General features: G+C 36.0%; 1 non-coding gene across 1 annotated transcript; it reads left to right on the forward strand.

The window, feature by feature from the left end:
* The first annotated feature begins 20,984 nt into the window (after positions 1-20,984).
* Positions 20,985-21,091, forward strand: LOC112793412 (small nucleolar RNA R71). Its single transcript, XR_003198104.1, has one exon. It is a non-coding gene; the product is annotated as a small nucleolar RNA R71 (small nucleolar RNA).
* Positions 21,092-22,006: the final 915 nt, after the last annotated feature.

Below are 22,006 nucleotides of genomic sequence, written 5' to 3' on the forward strand. Positions count from 1 at the left end.
TGAAATGTTAGGATTGCCTAGAAGATTCGTGTAGTCTTTACATCGTCTGAGTTTTGGAACTGTTACCCCTTTCGAGAACCCCGAAAGGGATGATGTTCTCACCCGTTTCGGAAATTTCCATATTTACAAGTACTGGACGTGATACACTCGTTACGTGTGCCGGTTTCTCTCTGGTCTCTGCAAAGTGAAGATTGTCTTTTGGGGATTTTACTTTTTCTTAGAGATATATATATATATTCTCCACTACTGCATTTTATAACTTGTATATCCCTCTTAGAGGTTGATTCTGGAGAAACAGGATTTATGTTTATATTTATATCTTGGGTTGTATTACATTAACTAATCGGCCTTATCTTTGCAGGTCAAGACTAGTATTCTTATGTATAACCTTTCAATCACATATATATATATATATTCTTCTGTCATTCTGCTTACGTATATTACCAGTTTCTGACAGCAATGGAAGCTCCGGCAGCGTCGCGCGTGGTCTTTCCCCCTCTCTCCCGTCGGATCGTCTCTCTCTCTCCTCGGGTTTCTCCGGCGACAGTGGTGCAAACATCGGCAACCACCGTGGCTGGGAGCAACTCCTTCAACGGCGAGGAACAAGGACCCAACGACGACGGCAATCGACAGCTTGGCGGCGCAAACTTGGCGGTGGTGAGGCGTGGTCGATCTCCCTGGTTCGCGAGCTCTCTCTCCTTGCCCAGATCTCCCTTTCCCCTCAGCTCGCAACGGCGGCGACGGTGGCAATGGCACCCACCGCGCCGCCTCCCTCTTCTCCCCTCTTCCCTAATTCAGCCTCTCCTTCTCTTTGTTTCGTTCGTTCCTTTCTTTCTCTCCCTGTTGTCTTCGTGCGTGTGTGTGTGTCTAGGGTAAAGAGGGGCAGCAGCTGCTGCTGCTGAGTGTGAGTGAAGGAAACCAGGTCGGGTAGTGGGTCACTGGGTTAGGGTTTCATTTTTGAAAATTAGGGTTAGGGGCATTTTAGTAATTTCAAATGAAATTGGGAATAATATAGTAATTAGAAATAAATTCTAGTCCAACAATAATAATGTATAAAAATACTATTGGCTCATCAATTTTACAAATTATTTTCAATAAAATGCCCAAATCTAAAAATTAGAAATAATATAATTAATTTCTCTATTTTCCAAAATAGCGGTACTAATATTTAAAATATTAGTTACTTAGTCCAAAACATATAAAATCCTTATTATTTCACAACTACCAACTTTATAATTCAAATATAGAAAATAATCCAATAATTATAAAATTGGATAATAATCATAACTCATCTCAAATCTAATAAATCAAAACTTGCCTTAATTACCTTTAATAAAATAATTTCTGAAATTAAGGCTATAAATAACCATAGGATTTGAGACTAGATCATAATAAGACTTTTCAAAAGTTCTGGATCTTACATGTGTTATATATTTTTTATTATTTCAACCTTCAAAATTATTTTTTCTCTTTATTTTTCTATGTCATGGGCCATGTTAGTTTTAATTTATTATTTTCTTATATATATATATATATATATATATATATATATATATATATATATATATATATATATTCTATTTTAAAATTTATTTTGTTTTATCAGGTTTTCTAATTTATTTTATTGTATTTTTTTTACTTTAAAAAGTTTAGGGTCTAAAGATCTTCTGTTTAAACAATTCTAACTATACGATTAAGAAGTAGTTCAAGAGAAGATGTTTGAAATAAGTTGTTAATATACAAGTTAATTTAAAAAAAATGAAAAAAAGAAGATATATATTTTTACCTTTTGATATTTGGTACAAAGATAATATATAATATAATAAACATTGTAAAATCTAAATAATTAATAAATAATTAATTCATAAATTAATATTATTCTAAAAAATTAAAAAATTATATTTTATATTTTAATGTGATAGAGTAAATTAAAACAAGAATTTGACATTAATTTTAAAGAATTTGGCTCAAGATTGAGCCAAACGGACCAAACCGAATCCGTATTGGGCCCAAGACCCAACCCAATAGCTCATTAAAGAAAGGTACAGCCCTTCCTTCCCTAGCCAAACACAACACACACTAAAATTGAATTTGGGGAAGGGAATAACATTTCCATGATGCCAAACCCTCACTTGATAATCAAATCCAAATAACTTCTGATCCAGAGCTCCGATCGCCGTACCATTTGCGACATGCAACTGCGTATTGAGCTCTACAGAGCCCAGTACGTTCTAAGGTAAAGAATTCATGTTTTTTCCTCAATTTCTCCCTTTTCAATTTCAAAATTAATGAGCAATTATGTTGAAAATTGTTTAATTTTAGTGTTTAGGTTCGTATTAGCTTGCGGGTTTTGTTGGGTGTGGCTCATTTGAGCTATGGGCAAGGTAAGAACCCTATCCCTCTTTTGAATTTGTTGAGACTTTGAGTTTAGGGATTAACTATAATGATAAATGTGGTTTAGATTAAATATTATTGGTGAGAAATCAATTTAGGGTTAAAACTTGTGATATTAGATCTTATTTGAGGAAGTTGAAACTTGGTGACCAAGTTTGAGAGCTGAGGTTGATAGCTTAGGGTGTGCGAGGAATGCTTGAGGTGTTTTGGGTTTATTGGAGAATCGGCCAAGGTATGGTTTCGGTTTCTCGTATCTAAAATGTAATGTATTGTGAAAACTTAGGCTAGTGACCTTAGGATAGGAATTGAATTATTGATGTTGTTGATTGGTTGCGATGATTGTATTGATTATATGATTAATGATTTTTGGAGGTTGTGATTCATTGCTCTTGCTGATGAGGTATGTAAGATTGATTGATATGTATAATTGTTGACAAAGTTGAGTATTGTTGAAGTTTGAAATATTGTATATGGTTTGGATTTTGAATTATTAAGTTGTGATTCTTTAAGGATGAGAATTGGTAGGTTGTGGATTGAATGAGGAAGTTGGGTAATGTTTAATGCTGAATTGGTAAGTTTTGGGTTGGTTTTAGAAGGTTGGAATTGGTAAGTTTTGGAAAATGGAGGTTTTGTAAAGTTTTATAAAAACCATGATTTTGACCAATTTTGGTAGAGCATAACTTGATCTCCGGACCTCCAATTTGTGTCAAATTTATTTAGAAATAAATTTTGGTTCGAGATGTTTACACTGTTCGAAGAATGGAGGAAAATATTTTAAAATGAGAAAGTTATGCGTGATCAAAGTTTGGGTGCGAAATTGAGATTTCAGGACTTAACAGCTTTTTAAGGATTCTGCTAAGCCTGTGTACGTGAGATACATGCACGACGCGACCAGTTGTGACTGCCCCGAGGACTCACGTACACGAGATGTGCGTCGCGTATGCGAGCATCTCATTTTCCTTGGTTACGTACGCGACCACATGGCACGCGACGTGAGCAGTGTTTTCAGGTTGAAGAGCTCACATACACGAAGTAGTATCGTGTACGCAAGATGCCAAATTTTTCAAGGTCGCGTACGCGAAATGATACACGCTACGCTAGCATAAGTTGCGGGTCACACTCCTCGCGTACGCAAGTAAAGGGCCGCGTACTCAAGCCCTTATTTTTCTAAAACTATGATTTTTTATTTCTAAGTCATTCCTCCAACTTTCAAAACCCTATTCTCTTGTTTAAAGCCTGGTAGATGGTATTGGGTAATGAAGTATAGTAAGAGCTGTGAGGAAGGTAACTTATTGACGAAGAAAGAGATGAATTGATAATAAATCATGGTGGATAATGATTATATGAGATTACTGATGGTGATGGCGGAAGTGCTGTTTATACTATGAGCCGGAAGGCTATATTGATAATGAAAATTATGGCTGATTATGAATTATGTTATGAGCCAGAAGGCTATATTGATATTGAATTATGGCTAAGTATGAATATATGATTATTGATTGAATATGTGATTGTTGCACTTCCCAATATTTGAGATACGAGTTTTCTTGGGTGAAAGCAGTGGCTAGCCACCACGTGCTCTAGGTTGATACTCGATACTCTACTGATCCTCTATCGTAAGTGTGGCTGGACATTGTGAAATTTCTGGATGAGCTTGCCCCCATGGATAAACCCCGGTGTGTGTGTGTGTGTGTGTGTGTTATATAATTATGATTGAGAATTACTCGAGTTGGGGATTCACGACAAAGGGACAGTCCAATGGTTAGCTACCAAGAATTGTCAAGTTGACTTTATAACCGACAGATGAGACTTATCAGCCATAGGACAGGCATGCATCATATGCATCTATGTGTTTGTTTAGTATGCCTTGCTTGGATTGCCTAAATAATTGCATAAACTATTTGCTACTTGTTATCTACTATACATGCTTTCTACTTGTGATTTCCTTGCATGAAATAGTTGTGTTTGTAATAATGGATTTCGGTGGCGGTTGGAAAGTTCGAAGGAGTTGGAAAGTGGAGTATTAGATAGGCTGAAGACCCGTAGCTAGTTGCCTATCTTATTTTATGGTTTAGTCATGATTATAAAATTTAATTATATGTTGGAAGTTCTAGGATCACCTTCGGCTTTTCTAGGACATTATATGTTAGATATGTGGGCCTTATTACCATGCTGAGAATCTCTGGTTCTCACCCCATACATATTTTGTGGTTTTCAGATGCAGGATATAACCACCTCACTGAGCCATACTAGAAGCTTCTGATAGCGAAGATCTTTATGTCTTTTAAAGCTTACTTTGATTATATGTATATATGTAAACTCCTATTATCTCCATTTCTTATGTATATGCTGTATTGGATTCTTCTTAGAGGTTATTTTGGAGAAATAGGTTCTGTAAACTTTGTAGTTTGGGTTCTTTTGGGTTCTCTTATATATATGTATTTCAACTTGTGTGCTCTGGCCGGTTTATCTTCGTGAGCTGAGTTTTGAGCTTTGATATTTGTACCTTGGAACTCTCTTTCAATTATATTCATGTTAGCTTACTCTACCTTGCTTCGTTTATGTTATCGCTCCGTGAGTGTTGCGCTTTTCGTTTTAACACTTTTGTTTCAACTTTCCTTCAAAGGCTCCTAGTTACAAATCTTTTCAAACTATATTATATATATAATTTTGTTTTTTAGAGGTCATAATACCTCACCACCTATGTCTTATGACTTAAGCATAAGATTCTGTGTGGTAAAGTGTTACATTATGGGCATACTTTGGGTGTCTGTACATGCTAACTAGGATATCTAACTGATATATGTGACATGAATGTTCATGAGCATGCATTTGGAACTTCGAAACACTAGACTTTAGATATTGAGACTGGTAACCTTGATATCACTTGTTTGGTGTGACAGGGACCAAATGACATCTCGTGGACCCAGTTTTGGTTGTCACAAGTAACAAACCCCTAAATAAATTGATAACCGAGTATTTAAACCTCGGGTCGTCTTCTCAAGGAATTGCAGGGAGGTATCTTCTTATCATTGGTTATGAGTCTTGTAAATTGGGGGTTTTAAAAATGAGGGACAAGAAATTTAAATTGCAGGTAAAGTAAATAAAAGACTGTAAAATAAACTTTTGGCAAGGTATGAGAAATTAGAAGTCCTATCCCAGTTATCCTTATCAATGATGATGAAAATTGAATCTTAATTCTACTTAGTTAACCTTTGCTAGTGCAAGGGAAGGTCAAGTGACTAATTAGTTTGATCTTCAAATTCTAGTTAATTCCTAGAAAAAGATTGGGATTATTGAAGTTCAAGCTAATTGGCAAAGATAACAATTATCGATTATGTTGAGTCTAATAACTCCTGAGTTACTGATTTCCTAACCAAGACCAAAAGGAGAAAAGTAAATCTACTGGAATAAAAATGTCTTCAGATTGAAAACAACAGTAACATAAATAAAGGGGAGCAATAATAAACTGAAATACCTCAAATAACATTAATTCAAAGCAGTCAAATCTAACATGGAAAAGTTCATAAGCCAAATAGGCAACATAAGTAATACAAGCATCAAAATATCTGAAAGTAAAAGAGAAATAAAAAGTAAAAGGAATATTGAACCTCTAATGAAGAAGAAAAATTGGGAGTTGAAATAATAAAAATTCCTAATTTCTAAAAATCCTAATCCTAATCCTAAGAGAGAGGAGAGAACCTCTCTCACTAAAAACTACATCTAAAATTACAAATTATGAGCTCATCCTTATGAATGAATGGATTCCTCCATTTATAATCCTTCAATCTGTATTTTTTGGGCTTGGATCTGGGCCAAAAAGGGCCCAGAAATCGCTGAGAACGAGATCTGTAATTTCTGGTGCGTGGCCTCTGTCACGCGTCCGCGTGGATCACGCATCCGCGTGGGTCACGCGGTCGCGTCAATTGGAGTTTTCCTTGTCACGCGGTCGCTTCAGTCCAGCATCCACATCATATGCGCTTCGCTTATAGTGCACGGTTGCATCAATCACGCGGTTGCGTCACTGCCATTTCACGCTGGCATGCGGCCGCGTTGTCCATGCGATCACGTCGATCCCTTTTTGTGCAAACCATGCGTCCGCGTCGTCCATGCGGACGCGTCACTGTCCGTTTCTTCAAAAACTCCATTTTATGCTTTTCTTCCATTTTTGTATGTCTCCTTTCCATCCTTTAAATCATTCATGCCTTAGAAGATCTGAAAATACTTAACACACAAGTCACGGCATCGAATGGCAATAAAAGGTAATTAAAATTAATATTTTTAAAGCCTAGGAAACATGTTTTTCACATACATCACATAATAAGAAGGGAAAGTAAAACCATGCAATTTCACATGCATAAGTGGGTGAAGGATTGAATAAATCACTTAAATTCAGCACAAAATATGTCATAAAATATGGGTCTATCAAGTACTAGCCGCCACCATTAAGGTGGATTCGTTCTCTTAATTCCCTTTTCATGTTATTTTTTCTGTTTTCTGTTATGTTTTACTATCTGTTCTCTTGTTCTTATTGCATGATCATTTGCATTTATGTCTTAAAGTTATAAAATATTCCATATATCTCTCACCTTACTTAAAAGAAAATTTTAATTGAAAAGAATTAAGAAATACATGAATTTCGAGTTTTATAATAAGAAAAGTCAATTATTTTAATATGATGCCATTGCTTTTGTTTTCTGAATATATAAATGAACAATGCATATTTGAAATAGGAATTTATGAATGTTGGCTCTTGAAAGAATGATGATAAAAGTGAAGTATTATGGGTAATCTAAAAAATCTCGAAAATTAATTCTTGAAGCAAGAAAAAACGGCAAAAAAGAAAAAGAAAAAGCATGTTGCAATAAAAGAAAAAAATATATATGCATGCGAAAAAAATTGAAAAAAATGAAAAATAAAAAGCAAAAAAAGCCAATAACCCTTTAAACCAAAAGGCAAGGGTAAAAGGATCCAAGGCTTTGAGTATCAGTGGTTAGGAGGGCCTTAAGGAAACAAAATCCTGGCCTAAGCGGCTCAACCAAGTTGTCCTTAACCATGTGCTTGTAGTGTGAAGGTGTCAAGTGAAAAGCTTGAGACTGAGCAGTTAAAGCCGTGATCCAAAGCAAAAAGAGTGTGCTTAAGAACTCTGGACACCTCTATCTGGGGATTCTAGCAAAGCTAAATTATAATCTGATAGGGTTCACCCAGTTAAAGTGTTTGTGGCATTTATGTATCCGGTGGTAATATTGGAAAATAAAGTGCTTAGGGCCATGGCCAAGACTCTAAAAAGCTGTGTTCAAGAATAAAAAAGAACTTAACTAGGAGAGTCAATAATATCATCTGGATTCTAAGTTCCTAAAGAGACCAACACTTTTGAGTTTCAATGGATAGTGAGATGCCAAAATTATTCAGAAGCAAAAAGCTACTAAGTCCCGCACATTTATTGAAACTGAGCTTCATTGGAAACTCTGAGATTTATTGTATCTTAATCTTCTTTTTATCCTACTTGGTTTTTAGTTACTTGGGGACAAGCAACAATTTAAGTTTGGTGTTCTGATGATCGGATATTTTATACACGTTTTGACATTATTTTCATAAAGATTTTCATAGGTTTTAGTGTTAAATTCACATTTTTTATTCTACTTTGAGTTTGCATGTTTTTATGCAATTTCAGGCATTTTCTGGCAGAAATTGAGGAGTTAGAGAAAAAGTCTAATTCAGAGGCAGAGAAAGCACTGCAGATGTTGTCCGAGTCTGACCTCCTTGCACTCAGAAGACCTTTTCTGGAGCTACAAAAGTCTAAATGGAGCGTTCTCAATGGCTATAGAAAGATAACATTCAGAGCTTTCCAAAAATATATAATAGTTTATACTTTGCTTTAAAATAGAAGGCTCAAAACTGGTGTTCAACGCCAGCCTCCTGCCTCATTCCAGGCGTCCAGATCCCACCAAGGAAAAACCAGCATCCAAATGCCCAAAGAAGTGCCCCTAGCCGGCATTCAATGCCCTAGAGCCCTCCTAGCATGTGGATCTCAATCAAGCTCAGCCTAAACACTCACCAAGTGGGCCCCAGAGATAGATTTTAGCACTAAAAGACTGTTTTACACTTTTTATGTAATCCTTAGTCATTAGTTAGTATTTAAATACTTTTTACACCTCTCATTTAGGGAGGACGCACACTTTAAACCTTTTTATCATTGTATTTTCTATCAGTATGAGTTTCTAAACCTCCTAGGTTGAGAGGAGGAGCCTTGCTGAGTTTTATGGATTAATAAAAGTATTATTGATTATCTTCAATCTGTGTTTGATTTGATTCTAAGATGTATCTTCGTTATTTAACTTGATGAATGGAATGACCCGTGACAATCTTCTTTGTTCTTCATACTAAGACCGTGTGCCTGACAACCACCCGTGTTCTTCTTGGATTCGTGTGAATACGTAACTGGAAAGCATTGAACCACCAGCTTGATTATACATCTCTTAGACGGCTAATCCACGCCCTCGTTGGAGACTTCTCGAGACACCAGTTCAGCTGAGGTATGGGGTGATTAGGGGCTTTGTGGTAGAGGCTAGAACCCAAAGGCACAGCATTCTCTGAGCTAGAAGATCTGACCTTGTCTTTGGCATTTTGAGTAGGATCATGAAGGAGAATGGACTGTAGGAGCTTCACCCTCAATCAGAATGGATCCACACTAACCCTGGTGTTCAGATCTGGAGGAGTATTGGTGGCTGCTCAAACCAGCATCAATCACATACAGCCTGCCAAAGAAAAAATCATTCACAATTGAAGAAAATGATAAGATTAGAGTTAATCTAGAAGGACAAAGCATCTCCAATCCTTAACCATCTTCTTATCACTGGTTACATTCGAATTCACAAAGTATTTTATACTCTATTTCACTTTTATGCATTCAAATCCAACAACTTTTCTATCTGCCTGACTAAGATCTACAAGATAACCATAGCTTGCTTCAAACCACAATCCTTGTGGGATCGACCCTGGCTCACTCAGGTATTACTTGGATGACCTAATGCACTTGCTGGTTCAGTTGTACAAAGTGTGAGAATTTGTCCACCAATTATGAATTATGTTATGAGCCGGATGGTTGTATGGATATTGAATTATGGCTGAGTATGAATATATGATTATTGATTGAGTATGTGATTGTTGAAGTTCCAAATATCTAAGATACGAGTTTTCCTAGGTGAAAGCAGTGGCTAGCGACCATATGCTCCAAGTTGAGACTCGATACTTTGCTGACCCTATGTCATAAGTGTTGCCGGACACTGTGAAACTTTCGGATGAGCTCGCCCCCATGGATGAGCACGGGTGTGTGTGTGTGTGTGTGTGTGTGTGTGTGTGTGTGTGTGTGTGTGTGTGTGTGTGTGTGTGTGTGTGTTATATATGATTATGATTGAGAATTACTTGAGTTGGGGATGCACGACAGAGGGACAGTCTAATGGTTAGCTACCAAGACTTGTCGGGTTGGATTTATAACCGACAAATGAGACTCATCAGCCATAGGACAGGCATGCATCATATACATCAATGTATTTGTTTGGTATTCCTTGCTTAGATTGCCTAAATGATTGCATAAACTATTTGCTACTTTTTATCTATTGTACATACTTTCTACTTGTGATTTCCTTGCATGAAATAGTTGTGTTTGTAATAACCGATTCTGGTGGCAGTTGGGAGGTTTGAAGGAGTTGGAAAGGAGAGTATTAGATAGACTGAAGACCCATAGCTAGTTGCCTATCTAATTTTATGGTTTAGTTATGTTTATAAGATTTAATTATATGTTGGAAATTCTAGGATCACCTTCGGCTTTTTCAGGACATTATATGTTAGATATCTGGGCACTGTTACCATGCTGAGACCCTCTGGTTCTCACCCCAAACATATTTTGTGGTTTTTAGATGCAAGATGTGAGGCACCTTGCTGAGGCATGCTGGAAGCTTCTAATAGCAAAGATCTTTATGTCTTTTGGGACTTATTTTGATTATATGTATATATGTAAACACCTATTATCTCCACTTCTTATGTATATGCTGTATAGATTCCTCTTAGAGGTTATTTTGGAGAAACAGGTTCTGTAAACTTTGTATTTTGGGTTCGCTTATATATATGTATATACACTTATGTGCTCTGGTCGGTTTATCTTCGTGAGCTAAGTCTTGAGCTTTGATATTTGTACCTTGGAACTCTCTTTCGGTTATATTCATGTTAGCTTGCTCTACCTTGCTTCGTTTACGTTATCGTTCCATGAGTGTTGCGTTTTTCTTTTTAACGCTTTTGTTTAACTTTTCTTCAAAGGCTCCTAGTTACAAATCTTTATCAAACTATATTATATATATAATTTTGTTTTTTAGAGGTTGTAATACCTCACCACCTCTGTCTTATGACTTAAGCATAAGATTTTATGTGGTAGAGTGTTACAAACGGTACATGTTCTCATACATAAGAATATGAGACTTAATATTACCCTTTTATGGAGTTCCTCTGCCTTAATAAGACAACTAATATCATTTAATTTTGATTTTTAACTTTCAAGATAAATGAAAAGATGTAACTTTTTATGCATTAGATAATTTAAAAGATACTTATTATATAAAAAATTAAAAATATTCTGAACTTAAAAAACTATTTAATAACAAAATTGAGTTCGTTCAAAATCGTTGAGAGAGAAAGAGAAAGAAAGAGAAGTTGAAACTTTCTAACTAATTACAAAGAATCACCGTCATCAAAGCTATTAAATTTGAGTATATTAAGTAAGGATTAAGAAGCAAACCAGAACGATAAATCTAAAAGTTTTCTGTCTCTCTTTATATAGTGTTTCACTCTAAGTAACTAACTTTTTTTATAGTATTCAAATGACAAAGAAAATAATAAGATTCCATTAGATTATAAAAATTAATCTCATCCTTATAATACAATGGCATTATTTCAAAACATGTAAAATAAAATAATAAAGTATAGTTTAATTAATGTGCACAATAAAATAAATGTGAAACTTATACAGTAGCAATCAAATGTGAATAGCAGTGGTTGTCTTCTGTCCCAAAGTACTATATTAAACTGCAACTTAAATTTATAATTATTGGTTAAATCTTACAATTACATACTATTTTTTATTTTTTAGTTGAAAATAATATATTTTGATATTTTTTTAGGATTACTAACATCAAATTTTGATAATTTGCGCAAACATTTTAAATGCTTTATATCTTAATAATTCTTTTAGCAAAACTTCAACAACTCATAACAGTTAATAGAATATATGGTTATAAATTAAAGTGATAAACAAAATTAAAAGTTGTGATAATGATACTTGGTGATAATTAATAACACGATCAGGTGAAGGAGAAGAAAAAAAACGAGAAAGAAGAATAAGGTAATATAATAGTGGTGATGAGGCAATGGCAGGTATATTTATAGAGAATAATATATAGTAAGAGAAAGAATAGTGTTTGAGATAGTGAGGGGACATAACAAAATATAAATTCATAAATTTAAAAAAATAATAAAATTAAGTTTAATTTAAAAGATTAAATATAAAATTAAAAACTATTTTTTATCAATTGGAATTATGTAAAAAGATAAAGAATGTTTTAAATATAAATTTTAATCTCTGTTTCAAATTAAGTACTATTAAAAATAAATAAATAAACTTAATAACGTTTATAAATAGTTAATTGTAAATAATATTTTTAAATATTTATTTTGATTTTGTAACACATAATAATAAAATAATAAATTTGTTTAATATCTCATTTAATTTAAATTTATAAATTTTATACGTTTTAAAAATTCAATAATTTATAAAATTTTTATTTTTATTGTTAAATTTTTTTATTCTTAAATGTTTAAATTATTTTATTAAATTTATAATTTTAAAAATAAAATTATGAAAATTAATCTCTTAACAATAATAAAAAAGCGATTAAACAATTATAATAGTATCTGTTGAATCATTAGCGCGATAATAAAAGCTCGTGCCAATTGAGCTCCTAGAGATAATAAAAACATTATGTAAATTCACACACACACACATATATATATATATATATATATATATATATATATATATATATATATATATATATATTATAATATAATAGGACCCACACCTCTGCGTGTAGGTCCATCCCTACTCTCTATATTATAAGTTTTTCATAGTCCCATTATTTAAATATTTATTGAAAAGGGACAATGTTGTAAAAGTAAGAGTACTACAAATTTAACATTTAACATGGGTAATAACAAATGCAATCCTTAGACAAAAAAAGTAACAAATACAATCTTCTATTACATTGCAATGACCAAATGCTCGCCCTAAATATATTCTCTTGCAGTCGTTGTTGCATGTGTTTTTTATACAGTCTCTTTCACTCTGTGTATGTTCACACTTCACACTTTTTTGTCTATAGCTGAAAGTCAGTCGAGTTAAGTCGAATTAAACAAAGTTTAAGTTTAATTTACAAAATTGAGCTTGATTCATGGTGCAAAATTTACAACCACAAACTAATCGACAAGTGTACCGGATCGTAGCAAGTAATACCTCAGGTGAGTGAGGGTCGATCCTACGAGGATTGATGGATCAAGCAACAATAATTGAGTGATTAGCTTAGTCAGACAAACAGAAAATGGTTTTAAAGATTCAAAAGCATAAACAATAAATTCAAAATATTAGAAAGACATGCAAGTAAATAAGTTGGGAGAAACAATATGAAGAAGGCAGTTAAGGTTTCAGAGTTATCTATTTTTCAGATTGACTTTTCTTATTAATTTATTTTAATCATGCAAGATTTAATTCATGGCAAACTATATGTGACTAAACCCTAATTCCTTAGACCTTTCTAGTCTCCTTTAAAATTCATCAACCGCCAATTTCTTGGTCAATTAATTCCAATTAGAGGGTGAAGTTTAATTCTAGTTATTATGCCACAAAAATCCTAATTACCCAAATATAAGAGGATTATATGTCACGTATTCCGTTAAATTCAGATAATTAGAAATTTAGGAGAATATTTTTTCAATCTGTTGTTCAATTAAAGAGCTTTTCCAAGTTATACAAGAACTCAATTAGAAAGAGGGTCATACTTCCGTTCCACCCAATTTCATAAAATAAAGAATGAAAATAATTCTTGAAATATAAATCAAAACATGAATTAAAATAGAAAAATAATAGTATCAATCCATACAATAGACAGAGTTCCTAACCTTAACAGTGGAGGTTTAGTTGCTCATGACTCAGAGAGAAAAACTAGGATTCAGATAAACTGTAAGGTGCGGAATGTAAATTGGCATAGAATCGAATTAAATTCTCCTAAAGAAAAGTTTCTCCTTTTTATATCTAATCCTAATTAATTTAAAAATCTATTTTCTAAAATTAAAATAATATCTTTTCCTATTTTAAAATTAAATTTGAATTTAAATCAGAATTAATTATAGTAATCAGCAAGTCTTCAATTGATGGATGGGGACCACTTGCTTCACTGGATCCACGCCTAACTTGGCAAAGAGCTGCGCCTTACTTGAGTGCCAAAATGGGGCCCAGAAATCGCCCCCAGCATTTTCTGCACGTGGCGCATGTCACGCGTACGCGTCAGTCACGCGTACGCGTCGATAGTCTTCTTCGCGTGTCACGCGTACGCGTCAGGTACGCGCACGCATCGCTGCACAAATCTCCAAATCATGCGCATGCATCAGGTATGCGCACGCGTCGCTCCTTGCTGATCATCTCCTTTAATTCTTGTGCTCCTTCCATTTGTCCAAGCTTCCTCTCCATCAAATCCAGCCAAATGCTACCTAAAATAAACAGAATTGCACAAGACTCAAAGTAGCATCCATAGTGGCTAAAAGATAATTAATTCTTGATTAAACTCAACAATTTAAATGCAAATTCACTAGGAAAAGATGAGAAATATTCTCGCGCATCACAACACCAAACTTAAATTATTGCTTGTCCTCAAGCAACCAAGCTAATATAGGCTTAGGATGTGAATTTGCATGAGAATAAGAGTTCGATTAAGCTCATGTCTCTTCTTATAGTGGGGTTTACAACTGCAATCTTGAATAGTTTTGGCATCTCATTCTCCTTTGAATCAGAAGGATGTCATTGTCTTTCAGAATTAGAATCCGGATAATATTATGAATTCTTTGATCTTTATACTCCAGTTTTAATCCTTGAACACAGCAAAATTTACTTTAATTCTCTTTTCTTTGGTGCTTTGCACCTTGAGCCTAGCTGTGACTTTAAGTGTTCTGTCTCAAGCTTCACTTGACACAAAAACACCACAAGCACTTAACTGGGGAATTCTCCTTAAGTTTTGATTTTTCTTTCAACTACTCCCAGACAGTAGTGCTCAAAACCTTTGACATACTCTGCTAAATGCACTTGGTCTTGACTCTAAGTGTTCTGTCTCAAGGATTAATTGACACAAAAACACCACAAGCATATGACTAGGGAAACAACTCTTTGAGCTTTTAATCATGTCTGTCCTCCCTAGTCATTGATGCTCAGAGCCTTGGACCTTGCTTTTATTTTTTTCTTTTGCCATTTCTTTTGCTTCAAGGGTTAAACTTTTGCTTATTTTAGAGAATTCATAATAACTTTCTAACTTCCTGTTCCTTATACATCAACATCTTTTGGTTCAAATTCAAATATGCATTATTCATGTCATGCATTCAGAGTTACAGAAAATACCACCACATTTGGATAAATGAGACTACTCTTAAAATTAAACTCAATTTCTCGTGCAATACATCGCTTCTTTTTCTTTTGAATTCAAGCTCAATGAGCAATACATGAGACAATTTTTTTTTATAAATTATTAAAGATCATGCAAGCAATCAAAGCAACAGAAAACAGAGGACAACAAAATAAGAATTGAAGAGAAATAGAATGAAAGGAACTCAACCACCTCAGTTATGCTGGTGGCCATCTCATTCCTCCATGAAGAACATTCATCTCCCTTTGGTTCTAAACAGAAAAGCCATAAGCGAAGCGTCAACAACAAACTTGAAGGTTTGCTTGTCCTCAAGCAACGAAGAACTGAAAACAGAGAGGGACATAAAAAGACACATGAAAAAAAACAATTAGTATGAGAAAAGAAGAAAAAAAGGATAAAAGAACAAGAGGGGATTAGGATTTTGGGAAGGAGAGAGAATGAAAATAGGGTGGCGCACTGGGTAAGTGATGCGGCGCGATCGACGCGTAAGCGTACAGCACGCGTACGCGTGGGTCGCATAAAGTTCAAGTGACGCGTAAGCGTTTGGGACGCGTCCGCATGCTCTCATTTTGTGCAAATTGCGCGAAGGCAGCCTCGTGCATGCACAACTCTCAGGTTGATGTGCATGAGGGCTAGATAGGCAGACAACGCGTGCGCGTCAGGTACGCGCACGTGTGGATGGGGACAAAGTACACGCGTCATGGATGCGTACGCGTGATGAGGATTGTGCGTTTAGCACAATTCCATCCCCAAGCCATCACAACTCGCTGGCCAAACACTTATTTACGCCGACTTCCAGGGTGACGCATACGCGTTAGGGACGGTTTCGCGTGGATCGCCGAGAACCAGAGTGACGCGTACACGTCTGGTACGCGTACGCGTGGATGAGCTGGTGCGCGATGCATAGTTCCTACACAACTCTAGCGCCACTTTCGGCCTTCTTCTTCACTCTTTTTTTTAGAGTGTTCGGTTCCTGTTCCAAAATAGTTGCATGATTAGGACACACGTAAAACGTAAGAAAAACAGTAAAAACTCAATAGAAATAAAATAAAAGAAAACAACTACTATGAAAAAATAACTAAGGATACTAAATTATTGGGTTGCCTCCCGATAAGCGCTTCTTTAACGTCACTAGCTTGACGGTCAGTTCTACTAATTCAGCAGAAGAGCGAACTTCTGGCGATCGATCTCACCTCCGAGATAGTGCTTCAACCTCTGGCCATTCACTGTAAATTTCCTGTCAGAATTCTCTTCCTGTATTTCCACATGACCATATGGTGAAGCTCTGGTAACCACAAACGGTCCTGACCACCGGGATTTTTGCTTCCCGGAAAAGAATTTGAGCCCTGAATTATACAGAAGCACTCTATGTCCTGGCTCAAAGACTCTGATGGCAATCTTCTTGTGATGCAATAACTTGGTTCTCTCCTTATAGAGCTTGGCATTCTCATAGGCTGAATATCTGAATTTATCAAGCTCATTCAACTGAAGCATTCGCTTAATTCCTGCAGCTTCTGAATCAAGATTCAGATACCTGATTACCCAGTAAGCTTTATGCTCTAGCTCAACTGGCAAGTGACAGGCTTTGCCATAGACCAACTGATAACGGGACATGCCAATGGGAGTCTTGTAAGCTGTCTGGTATGCCCAGAGAGCATCATCAAGCTTCCTAGACCAGTCCTTTCTTGAAACACTGACGGTCTTCTCTAGAATCCTTTTGAGTTCCCTGTTGGAAACTTTAACCTGTCTACTTGTCTGAGGGTGATAGGGGGTTGCCACTTTATGATGGACTCCATATCTCTGCAGAAGAGAGTCCAGCTGTTTGTTACAGAAGTGGCGTCCTCCATCACTAATGAGTGTCCTTGGGACACCAAACCGGCTAAAGATATATCTCTGAAGAAAGCTCATTACCACCTTGGCATCATTGGTAGGTAGAGCCACAGCTTCCACACACTTGGACATATAGTCAACTGCCACTAGGATATAGTTGTTTGAATGTGAGGGTGGGAAGGTCCCATGAAATCAATACCCCACACATCAAACAACTCAACCTCAAGAATCCCTTGCTGTGGCATTTCATGGTTGGCAGGAAGATTCGTGGCTTTTTCACATCTGTCACAGTGCTTCACAAACGCTCTTGAGTCCCTGAAGAGAGTCGGCCAGTAAAACCTGCTCTGAAGGACCTTTGTAGCTATCCTTTCACCAACAAAGTGGCCTCCATAATCAGACCCATGACAGTGCCAAAGAATCTGCTATTTTTCTTCATCTGGGACACATTTTCGGATTATACCATCTGAATACCTTTTAAAAAGGTATGGTTCTTCCCAAATGTAGTACTTTGCATCAGTCAATAGCTTCTTTACTTGTTGCCTACTGTACTCCTTTGGAATAAAATTCATGGCCTTGTAATTTGCAATGTCTGCAAACCATAGAGCCTGCTGAATGAGAAACTATTGCTCATTCGGAAACGTCTCATTCACAGTTGTGGGTGGTTGTACTCTGGCTTCAGGCTCAATTCTGGAGAGATGATCATCTACTTGATTTTCTGACCCTTTCCTGTCTTTTATTTCAATATCAAACTCCTGAAGGAGCAACACCCATCTGATTAATCTTGGTTTAGAATCCTATTTGGTTAAAAGGTACTTTAAAACAGCATGATCAGTATAAACAATAACCTTAGAACCATTTAAATAGGACCTAAACTTATCAACAGCATACACAATAGCTAATAATTCTTTTTTTGTAGTTGTCTAATTATTTTGGGCATCATTTAACACATGGCTAGCATAGTAAATGACATGTATAAGCTTACCATGTCTCTGTCCTAAAATAGCTCCTATAGCAAAGTCACTAGCATCACACATCAATTCAAATGGTAAATCCCAGTCAGGGAGAGCTATAATGGGAGTAGAGATAAGGTTTGCTTTCAGAGTTTCAAAAGCATGCAGACATTTAGCATCAAACACAAAAGGAACATCAATAACCAACAGGTTGCTCAATGGTTTAGTAATTTTCGAAAAGTCTTTTATAAATCTCCTATAAAATCTTGTATGACCCAAGAAACTCCGGACTGCCTTAACATTGGCTGGTGGTGGTAATTTTTCAATTACCTCCACCTTTGCTCTATCAACCTCAATCCCCTTACTTGAAATCTGGTGTCCAAGAACAATACCTTCTGTAACCATAAAATGACATTTTTCCGAATTTAAAACAAGATTTGATTCTTGACACCATTTCAAGACAAGAGATGAATGCTTAAGGCAAGATTCAAAAGAATTACCAAAAACAGAAAAATCATCCATAAATACCTCAATGAATTTTCAACCATATCAGAAAAAATTGAAAGCATACACCTCTGAAAAGTTACTGGAGCATTACAGAGTCCAAATGGCATTCTCCTGTAGGTAAACACTCCAAAGGAGCATGTGAATATTGTCTTCTCTTGATCTTGAGGGACCACTGCAATTTGATTATATCCAGAATATCCATCCAGAAAATAATAAAATGCATGACCAGCTAACCTCTCAAGCATCTGATCAATGAAAGGCAGGGGAAAGTGATCCTTCCTTGTAGCAATGCTGAGCCTCCTGTAGTCTATACACATTCTCCATCCTGTGACTGTCCTTGTAGGAATAAGCTCATTCTTTTCATTCTTGATCACTGTCATCCCTCCTTTCTTGGGAACTACTTGCATAGGACTTACCCAAGGACTGTCAGAAATAGGGTAAATAATACCTGCTTCTCATAATTTCATTACCTCTTTTTGGACCACCTCTTTCATGGTTGGATTGAGTCTCCTTTGTGGTTGCACAACTGGTTTAGCATCATCTTTGAGAGGGATCTTGTGCATGCACTTGGTTGGACCAATCCCTTCAAATCACCAATGGTCCACCCAAGAGCTGTTTTATGGCTCCTGAGCACTGAAGTAAGCACCTCTTCCTCTTCAGGCTTCAGGGAAGAGCTAATAATCACTGGATAGGAATCATTTTCATCTAAGAATACATATTTAAGAGAATGAGGTAAAGGTTTGAGCTCAAGCTTAGGGGTTTCCTCCTCTGCTTTAGGCGTGTGAACCATAGCCTTCTATGGTGGTGAATCATCAACTTCCACTAATTCTTACTCAGAAATAGGATCTAGAATGTCATCAAGTACCTCAGCTTTCAGTACCTCTTGAACAAGTGGTTCAATAACATCTATTTTCATACACCCTTCAGAATCATTAGGGTGCTTGAGAGCTTCAAAACATTGAGGACCACCTGTTCTTCATTGATCCTCAGGGTTAATTCACCCTTTTGCACATCAATCAGAGCTCTACTTGTAGCTAAAAAGGGTCTACCAAGTATAATAGAGGATTTTACCTCCTCTTCTACGTCTAATATAACAAAATCAATAAGAAAAATAAATGGTCCTACTTTAATAAGTAAATCCTCAACAACACCCACATGTAATTTAATAGAAAGATCAGCAAGTTGAAGAGAAATACGAGTGGGTTTTACCTCCTCAATTTGAAGCTTTTTCATCACTGAAAGTGGCATTAGATTGATGCTAGATCCAATATCACATAAAGCTCTCTAAATGGTGACATCTCCAATGGTACAAGGAATAACAAAGCTCCCTGGGTCTGGCATCTTCTCAGGAAGGTTGTGTTGAATAATTGCACTACATTCCTTGGTTAACACCACTGTTTCTTGTTCCTTCTAGTTCCTCTTATGGGTCAACGACTCTTTTATAAATTTAGCGTAGAGAGGCATTTGCTCAAGAGCCTCTTCAAAAGGAATGTTGATATGTAGCTTCTTGAAGACATCTAAAAATTTAGAAAATTGCTTTTCTTTGGAAGCCTTCTGAAGCCTCTGAGGATATGGCATTTTTGGCTTGTATTCAGGAGCCTTTGGCAAGGTAGGGTAAGTGTTAAGAGAATCAGGGAATGGGTTGTCTGCACGCTTAGGAGGGGCGTGCTCTACTTCTTCCTTCTTCTCCTCTAGAGCTTCTTTTTCAACTAATTCTTCATTGACCTTGGTCTCAGAGCCAGCTACTTTACCACTTCTCAATTGAATAACTTTGCAGTCTTCTCTTGGGTTCACCACTGTATCACCTGGAAATGTACTTGCAGACCTCTCAGGTATTCGCTTACTCAGTCGGCCCATTTGTACTTCCAAGTTTCTAATGGAGGCTCTAGTTTCCTGCATAAAACTCCTCATCATCTCCCAATTAAAATCTTCTTGGAAATTAGAGTTTGCCTGCTGATGTGATTGTTGCTGCTGAGACTGAAATTGGCGGTTATTGTAATTGTTCTGTTGGAAACTGCCCTGGGAATTATTGTTAAAATTCTGAGGTCTCTGAGGTTGGTCCCTCCATCCAAAATTTGGGTGATTTCTCCACCCCTGATTGTATGTCTTAGAATATTGATCATTATTGGGATTTCTAGGCCCACTCCCCATGTAATTGACCTGTTCAGAAGAGGATTGAGCATAATCATAATTATCATTTTGCACAAAATTACCTGTCATGTCGTAAGAGACCTCTTGAGGTGGATTTTGGGTGTTGATAGCTGAGACTTGCATGCCACCCATCTGTTGAGTAAGTAGACTTATTTGTTGAAACATAAGCTTGTTTTGAGCAAGAATAGCATTAAAAGCTTCTACTTCCATAACACCCTTCTTTTGAGGAGTCTCAGAGTTCACAAGATTCCTATTAGATGAGTATAAATATTAGTTGCTAGCAACCAATTCAATAAGCTCAATTGTCTCCTCAGGTGTCCTCTTCTTGTGCAATGAACCTCCTGCAGAATTATCTAACCACATCTTGGACATTTCACCTAAACCTTCATAAAAGATATCTAGTTGGGTCCATTTGGAGAACACGTCCGGAGGGCATTGCCTAGTCAGTAGCTTGTATCTCTCCCAAGCTTCATAAAGAGTTTCACCATCCTTCTGTCTGAAGGTCTGAACCTCCACCCTAAACTTAGTCTGATTCTTTGGTGGGAAAAATTTAGTAAGAAACTCAGTAACAACCTTGTCCCAAGTATCTAAACTCTCCTTGGGTTGAGAATCTAGCCATAGCTTTGCTCCATCCCTCAGAGCAAACGGGAAGAGCATGAGTTTGTACACCTTTGGGTTCACTCCATTTGTCTTCATAGTATCACAAATCTGCAGAAAATTATAAATAAATTGATTTGGGTCTTCGTGGGGAAGACCATGATACTAGTAGTTTTGTTGCACAAAGGTGACCAATTGTGGCTTCAACTCAAAGTTGTTCGCAGCTATAGGAGGCACCACAATACTTTTTCCATAAAGATCTGCAGTAGGAGCAGAGTAAGATCCAAGTACTCTCCTTTGTTGCTCATTCCCATTCGGATTTGCCACATTGGCATTAGCAGCATTGTTAGGATCCATAGTGGTTCTGCAGCCTTGTAAAGTTTTGCTTGTTGCAAATGCCGCCTAAAAATTCTTTCAGGTTCATGATCAAAGTCTAAGAGATGTTCTTTGTCTCTATTCCTGCGCATAAATAAACAGAAGACAAGAAAAGATGGAACTCTCTACGTCAGAGTGCAGAGAATTTCCAGTGAGGTAATCTGAATAAAGAGATAAAAATATTGAATAAAACCAACAACCCCTAAAAATTCAAAAATTACTAGAGAAATTAAGACTAAAATTTTTTTAAATTATTAGGCAAATTAAATAAGAAAAATTAAAATAAGACTAACTAGGGAACACCAAACTTAATTTCAGAAATTAAGAAAAATATTAGTACTATTTAATTAATTAATTGTTTTTTGAAAATACTAAAGCAAAATTTAAATAAAATTAAAACTAAAACACCTAATCTAAGCTATCAAACAACTAATAGTTGTTAATCATTATCAATCCCCGGCAACGGCG

This window comes from Arachis hypogaea, chromosome 3 (assembly GCF_003086295.3).
Source record: "Arachis hypogaea cultivar Tifrunner chromosome 3, arahy.Tifrunner.gnm2.J5K5, whole genome shotgun sequence".
Lineage (NCBI taxonomy): Eukaryota > Viridiplantae > Streptophyta > Magnoliopsida > Fabales > Fabaceae > Arachis > Arachis hypogaea.